Source organism: Anolis carolinensis, chromosome 1 (assembly GCF_035594765.1).
Source record: "Anolis carolinensis isolate JA03-04 chromosome 1, rAnoCar3.1.pri, whole genome shotgun sequence".
In the NCBI taxonomy this organism is placed as follows: Eukaryota; Metazoa; Chordata; class Lepidosauria; order Squamata; family Dactyloidae; genus Anolis; species Anolis carolinensis.
In genome coordinates, this window is record NC_085841.1 from 220,844,022 (window position 1) to 220,851,403 (window position 7,382).

A 7,382-nucleotide genomic window follows, 5' to 3' on the forward strand; every position below is an offset into this window, starting at 1 on the left:
TTCTGTGCATGTTAATATTTATCTTACAGAACAGTGGTTCCCAACCCGTGGTTCGTGGACCACCAGTTGTCTCCAAGAACTAAAAGATGATTTGCGGCCTCACAGTTACTACACTGTTGCAAAGGGAGTGACTAGTCTTGCGAAACCCTCATATAGTGCCGAGGCAAGGGAGATGTCGGGAGGGGAGAGCCTGATTACTCACAAAAGGCACGACAAGCCCCCTGACTGCTGCTTCTCCTCCTTCTCCCTGAGTGGAGCAATTCCATGTGACACTTGGAAGCGGGGGTGCCTTGGTGTCTTCGTTTTTTGGCCTGTTCCTGGGGTTATTTAGGGTGCTGATTCAGAAATTTTCATTGGATAAGCCACACTAGCTCTAGATTACACATACAAAATGGGGAACACAGAAAGAGCCTCCTCGAAGACTGAGTAAATCCAGTTGGGCGTCCCTTGGGCAACATTTCTTGTAAATTGTTAATCTTTACAACCCAAAAGCATTGCATTGCTTTTAAACATTTTTAAACATTTTAAATGTGTTTCATCTCTCCACGAATGTTTTCTCTGGGTGAGCAGATGATGACTACTGGATGGCATATATTCTCTATCAGAAACTAGAGCTGATATGGTCTATCCTATGGGATTTTCTGAATCAGCACCCCAAATAACCAAACTGAATCTAAAGTAGACCAAAAACTGATTTGTAACCCTTTTGGTACTAATGTTGGAGAGTCAAAGTGGTCCCTAGTCAAGTGGTCTCTGGACAAAAAAAAGGTTGGGAACCACTGTTGTAGAAAGATGTTTTAATATGTGTATTTTAAGGAATGTTTATGATGATTATGTGTTTCAGCTATGTTGTAACCTGCCTCAAGCTACGAGGAGATGGGGGGTAAGAAATAATTCAGCATGTTCATGTCACCAACATTTTTTAATATGGGACACGATGATCTGTGAACACTGAAAATTGTGGATCTGGAGATTTGTCAAAAATAACTCAAATATTTAATTCTGTTTACTTTGGGAATAACATATCTCAATATTTTATGCCACTGGTATGAAACTGGAATGTACTCTACTCCCATACTCTATTGCCTCAGCACCTACAACAAATTATGAGGTAGCAATAAAAAGGCTCAGAATGATCTAGCACAGTAGTTCTCAGCCTGCGGGTCCCCAGGTGTTTTGGCCTACGACTCCCAGAAATCCCAACCAGTTTACCAGCCGTTACGATTTCTGGGAGTTGAGGGTCAAAACTTCTGGGGACCCACATGTTGAGAACCACTGATCTAGCACTTGAATCAAGAGATGTTTCTCCTCCACCATTTGATGAGTCACCACATTCATTTCACTACCTTTATGCTGCAAAACACATGACTATATCCCTTGTTACATTACAATCACAGTTGTTTAGTTATGCCTTAATTATTGGGGGAGGTTATGTAACTGATTACATGGTAATGAGTTACTGCCAAGTTCTGGTTCACACTCAGAGTGTGAGTCATATTTTTAATGGTTTCCAATAATGGCAGAGAAGGGGGTAAAGGGCAAAATGAAGTTTTATGCAGTACAGTAGCGGTTATTGTAGCGTTGCTACTACAGCTCACCAAATGAAGCATTCCTTCCTCCGCATCGCTAAGACATATTTGCTTGCCATATTGCCTTGTTTTTGTTGCTTTTATACTGATGCTTGCCAATAGGTTTTGCTATGATTTTAGATATTTAAATGGCAACTCTCAAAAGACAGACTGAAACATACTTCATTTGCCTGCAAAGTTCTACATACATGCATGGAGCCGGGCCATTATTGCAGACTATTCACTGTGATATTACATTCATCAGTTTGCAAGGTGACACTGGTTTTTCTCCCTCCCCCCTTCTCTTTCCCTCATTTTTTAAACACATCTCTGATGAAATAATTTTTTTCACCTTATGGTATTTTAGATATTTTCATAGTTTGCATGCAATAGGGAAATGAGCGTAAGAGAATTACTAGTTGGAGGCTGGCACAGTTCCTAGCTCATTATTCCATAAAGGATTTGGTGTTCCATTGAGTGGAAAATATTGTGTAGTCAGGTAATGCTGACTGCATTACCAGTGGATTTTATGAATTTAGCATCCCTATTATTTACTACTAAATTTTATGCTGAAGCCAATAACAAGGTAGCAATGATGCCAGTCATTGTTAGCTCTTCTTCCTTATGATTCAGCCTGGATTATTCTACAAAATGGCAGCTGATTTGCTAGTCACAGATAACTTATAAGGTGCCACATCCTGGGAGAAGCAGTAATTGCCTTCAGCTAAGGCAAAATCTCTCTCTTTCTGACACACACACACACACACACACATATTACCACCACCCAACGAATGCTTCATGGAATGTGTCATGGAGTTTCACTGTTTCTTTCTATATATATATATATATATATATATATATAGGTAATGAAATTTCGGCCTAGGACAAAACAACAAAACTACACATCCCAGAAACACTAAACTTGCCAGCACAACCCCTCATCCATGCCTCTAAGTTCATACAACAAAAAGAAAAGAAAAATAAAGTCCTAATTAGAGGGAGAGGAATAATTGTTTTTATCCAATTGCTGCCAGTTAGAAGGCTAAGCTCCACCCACTTGGTCTCCTAGCAACCCACTCAGCCCAGGGGACAGGCAGACTTAGGCCTCACTTAGGCCTCTTCCACAGATTATCTAATTTCACTGGATTATATGGCAGTGTAGACTCAAGGCCCTTCCACACAGCTGTATTACCCATTTATAATGGACTTAATGCCAGGGGAAAACCTTTACCTACTACCTTAACTACCACCAATTCCTCAATACTTTATTTCCCATACCACTATACTTCGCCACAGCAACGCGTGGCCGGACACAGCTAGTATCATATAAAAGAGAAGATTCAATTAATTCTTGCGTAGTTTAACTTTAAAATTGGGTTGTACGTATTTATGATAAGGTGAACAGTTTCCATGTCTCGATATTTCAGTGGCCAAACCTGAGACAGGAAGGTAGGTCTTTGTGATATCCTAAAGGATGGGTCCTGTGAGATCACAGAGGTGGGGTGGACAAGTAATTTGGAGCTTCTTCTAGGTAATTTTTTAGAATTTTAGTAAAACCTTGATAACCAGGTAATATGGCAACCTTGAGATACTGGGAAGGGAGTTGCATTGGCTAAGCAGGGGATAAAATATGCCGAGTAGGTTGTCATCATTTTCACTAAAGCTTTCACCCTGTGTAGCCTTACAGTTCACAGCTCACAGAGCACAAGGGAGCTTTTCCAGATCGTATGCTACTGATGCCATGGTTTGTAGAACAGGAAGACTCATGGGACACAATTCTTGCTCTCAATTCCCCTCCTTTTACTCCAAATGACAGAATAAGTGCAAATGCATACATCCTCAGGTTTTCTCCCTGTTCTGTCTTCTCATCCTATCTTTTTGTGCATTGCATTATGTTATTGGAGGCTCTGGATACTATGGTTAAAATCCCAACTACACCATGGAAACCCCCTAGGTGACCTAGGACAAGTAACCTTTCCGAATGCACCCACACTGTAGAACAGTGGTTCTGAACCTGGCAGTAGTAGTTTTATAAGATATTTAGCTTTCTTTGCCAGAGTGCTGCTGCTTCACCAAACTACAAATACAGTAGAGTCTTGCTTATCCAAGCTTCCGGATAATCCAAGCCATTTTTGCAGTAAATGTTTTCAATATATCGTGATATTTTGGTGCTAAATTCGTAAATACAGTAATTACAACATAACATTACTGCGTATTGAACTACTTTTTCTGTCAGATTTGTTGTATAACATGTTTGGTGCTTAATTTGTAAAATCATAAACTAATTTGATGTTTAATAGGCTTTTCCTTAATCCCTCCTTATTATCCAAGATATTCGCTTATCCAAGCTTCTGCCGGCCCGTTTAGCTTGGATAAGTGAGACTCTACTGTACATCATGTGCAAATATTTCCAAGAAAATTCCACGATGGGTTGGCCTTAGAGCCACCATAAGTTGGGAATGACTTACAGACACATAGCAACAAGCAATGGTACACAAAAACAGTAGATGTACAAATACCTTTGCAATGAGCCAAAGAACCCTAACTCCAGGCAGAAAGGAATAAATATAAGTGCCAGGCTTTTAAGTAACCCCTGTTACTTAAAAAAATAAAAATAAATAAAAAATAAAACTTCTTCCTCTTTCCATGGCAATGACCCAGAGACTCATTTCTGTTGCTGGAGAACTGCAGAGAAACAGCAATTTTTGCTTGAGATCTGGTGACTTTGGGTCACATTTTTATGGTTCACCCACATCCTTATGCATTTCCTAATGGGAGAAGTCATAAAAAACAAAAGCAAACACTGATTTGTTTCTCAGAAATAGAGCAACATATGACCAAACGGGTATTACGTAACATCCAAAAACAAACAATGTCCTTTGTAAATAACCTGGGCATTGCCGGGTATCCAAGCTAGTTACCTAATACTAACCAGATAGCTTAGTCCTTAATGTTGTAATGGTCCTGATTCTTACAATTACTATTGTCACTTTAGAAATGATCAAGTTGCAAAAACTCTGACAATAGCAGCATGTATGTTTATTTTATTACATTCGTAGGACTAACCAAATCTTCTGTATAGAAACTATCTTCCACCTCTTTCAGGTGCTTCTGCCTTGTATTTCTTGTCTGACTTTGAACACATATTATTGATACAGTTTAACACCACCTTAACGGCCATGGCTCAATACTATGGAATCATAATATTGAGTCTTTAGCCTTCTTTGCCAAAGATTGCTGGTTCCTCACCAAACAACAAACCCAAAGCACAGGTTCCTGCAGCCATCAGCCAGAGAGCAGTAGAGCTAAAAAGGTAGAATTGAGGAGGAATACAATTCTGGGCCCAGTTGCCTAACTGCAGCAGCTTCCACTTTTGCACATGGACACACATAGTACACACTATTTATGAGATCTTTACTTAAAGTGGGAGATCAGTAGATGTGACTATTCACCCATCCTATGCATTCGACTTCTAGCTGGAAAGCTGTGAATCAGCTCCTATGCCGCATAGGGGTTTGTGTGCTCGTACGTGTGGTCTAAAGCAAAATTGTACAGAATAGCAGAATTTTCCTTGAGACATGAGAGAAAGTCTACTTGAGACATCTGTCATCCTCTTGAGTTAGAAAACCTGGGCAGCATTTGCTTCCAAAGGGAACCAAGACTGATGCCTTATTCCCCACTGCCATGGGCTCCTTTCCTGAGTCTGCTTCGGCGGCAGACGTTGGTAGTGGATTCCCTGCTGCTCCAACTACTTCCTGTGGTGGAGAAGGGATAATCAGGAAACTTCAGCCAGCTCCCTGTGGATGACACCATTTGGATTTAGAGCGGAACCCATCCTCATTCACATCACTTGTGAAAATTATTAAAATGACAAACATAGAGAGCCACAAAACCTATGGCAGAGGATACATTTTAGAAAAAAAGAAGGGAAAGATCAAGATATTATTTATTTATTTTGATTTTTCACTAAGTAGTTTTTTATCCCCCCGCCCAAAAGCTAACATTAAACTGCTATGGAACAAATAAACAAGATGGTAAAAGCTAAGATATTAAAAATTAATAGAAGCCTACAATAATTGTAGGTGGTGGCTCAGTGTGTTAAAGTGCTGAGCTGCTGAACTTGCAGACTGAAAGGTGCCAGGTTCAAATCCCGAGAGCAGAATGAGCACCCGCTGTTAGCCCCAGCGCCTGCCAACCTAGCAGTTTGAAAACATGCCAATGTGAGTAGATCAATAGGTACTGCTCCGGCGGGAAGGTAATGGCACTCCATGCAGTCATGGCGGCCACATGACCTTGGAGGTGTCTACAGACAACGCCGGCTCTTCGGCTTAGAAATGGAGATGAGCACCAACCCCCAAAGTGGGTCACAACTGGACTTAACGTCAGGGGAAAACCTTTACCCTTTTTTTTTTTTAACAAAAAATTAGTGTGCTGTCCTATTGTCATTGACCTGCCCCCCCCCCCCCCCCATTCTGAATTGTATAAAGCTCTTCAGTGAGAGTGGGCATCTATAATGTGCTCTGTATTTTGGAGTGCTGATTTTGTTCTGGGATTTGGGATACATATATTGGTACCTGCTGCGGCACATTAAAGGGCTTATTTTATACTTTCTTGCGACTTTCAAGTAGGCTTGGGGTCACATTAAATTATCAGTGTAGATGAATCCTAATAGGGCAGTCCTACATAGTATGTCTATTCAAGAGCCAGTCTGAAGCCAGGACCCCCAAAAGGTTGAGGTTCAGAATGACTTCTAGTTACTCCACTCAGCTTCAGAAGCAGGAAAACAAACCCCAGCTGAGCAACACTGATATCTTTACCTTTCACTGCCACATAATGAGTTTAGATAAAGGTTCAGCCAAGCCCAAACTCAGGAAGCATTTCAATCCCTCAAAGACATTGAATTCTTCCCCAAAAGAAATCCCAAACCCATCATCCTGGTATTGCTGGTGAGGATCAGATCCAGGATGGTTGATTTCTTTGTTGCTTCTGCCTGATTCTGGGAAGTCAGCAAGACAAATGAAGAATTTATTGAACCCCATTATTCTTGGCATGGAGCCCCAGTGGCGAAGTGCGTTAAAGCACTGAGCTGGAGACCGAAAGGTCCCAGGTTCAAACTCCGGGAGCGGCGTGAGCGGCCGCTGTTAGCTCGAGCTCCTGCCAACCTAGCAGTTCGAAAACATGCCAATGTGAGTAGATCAATAGGTATCGCTCCAGTGGGAAGGTAACGGCGCTCCATGCAGTCATGCCGGCCACATGACCTTGGAGATGTCTATGGACAACGCCGGCTCTTCGGCTTAGAAATTGAGATGAGCACCAACCCCCAGAGTCGGTCACGACTGGACTTAAAGTCAGGGGAACCTATTATTCTTGGCACAGTTTGACTTTCAGCTAGTGTTAAATAGTTGGTCTTCTATTTTCACATAGCTCTCTATCTTTAATGTTTAGTATCATTTATAAGCCCCCTTTCACTCAGTAGAAATGACAAGTTCATTTAGACATGCCCAACCCAAGACACTACACAGCCTGGAGCAAAGGACATGAAGCCCCCATCCCCTTTCCACATACAGAAACCAGTAGGATTAGCAATTTGATTTTTTGTCAATATTGATAATGGGATTGCAATCAACACACAATCTAAACTGAAGTAGTAGGGTGATTTAGAGAGGCCAGAACAGATTGTTTTCTAACAGTGGAAGATGGCCAGTTACTCAAGGCAAATTACCAGAGAATGTTTTCTCCCAGCACACAGTATCTAACGTGATGCCCTCCCTTTGTCCAATGATAGGGCCAGCCTTGGATTCCAGCATTACCCTT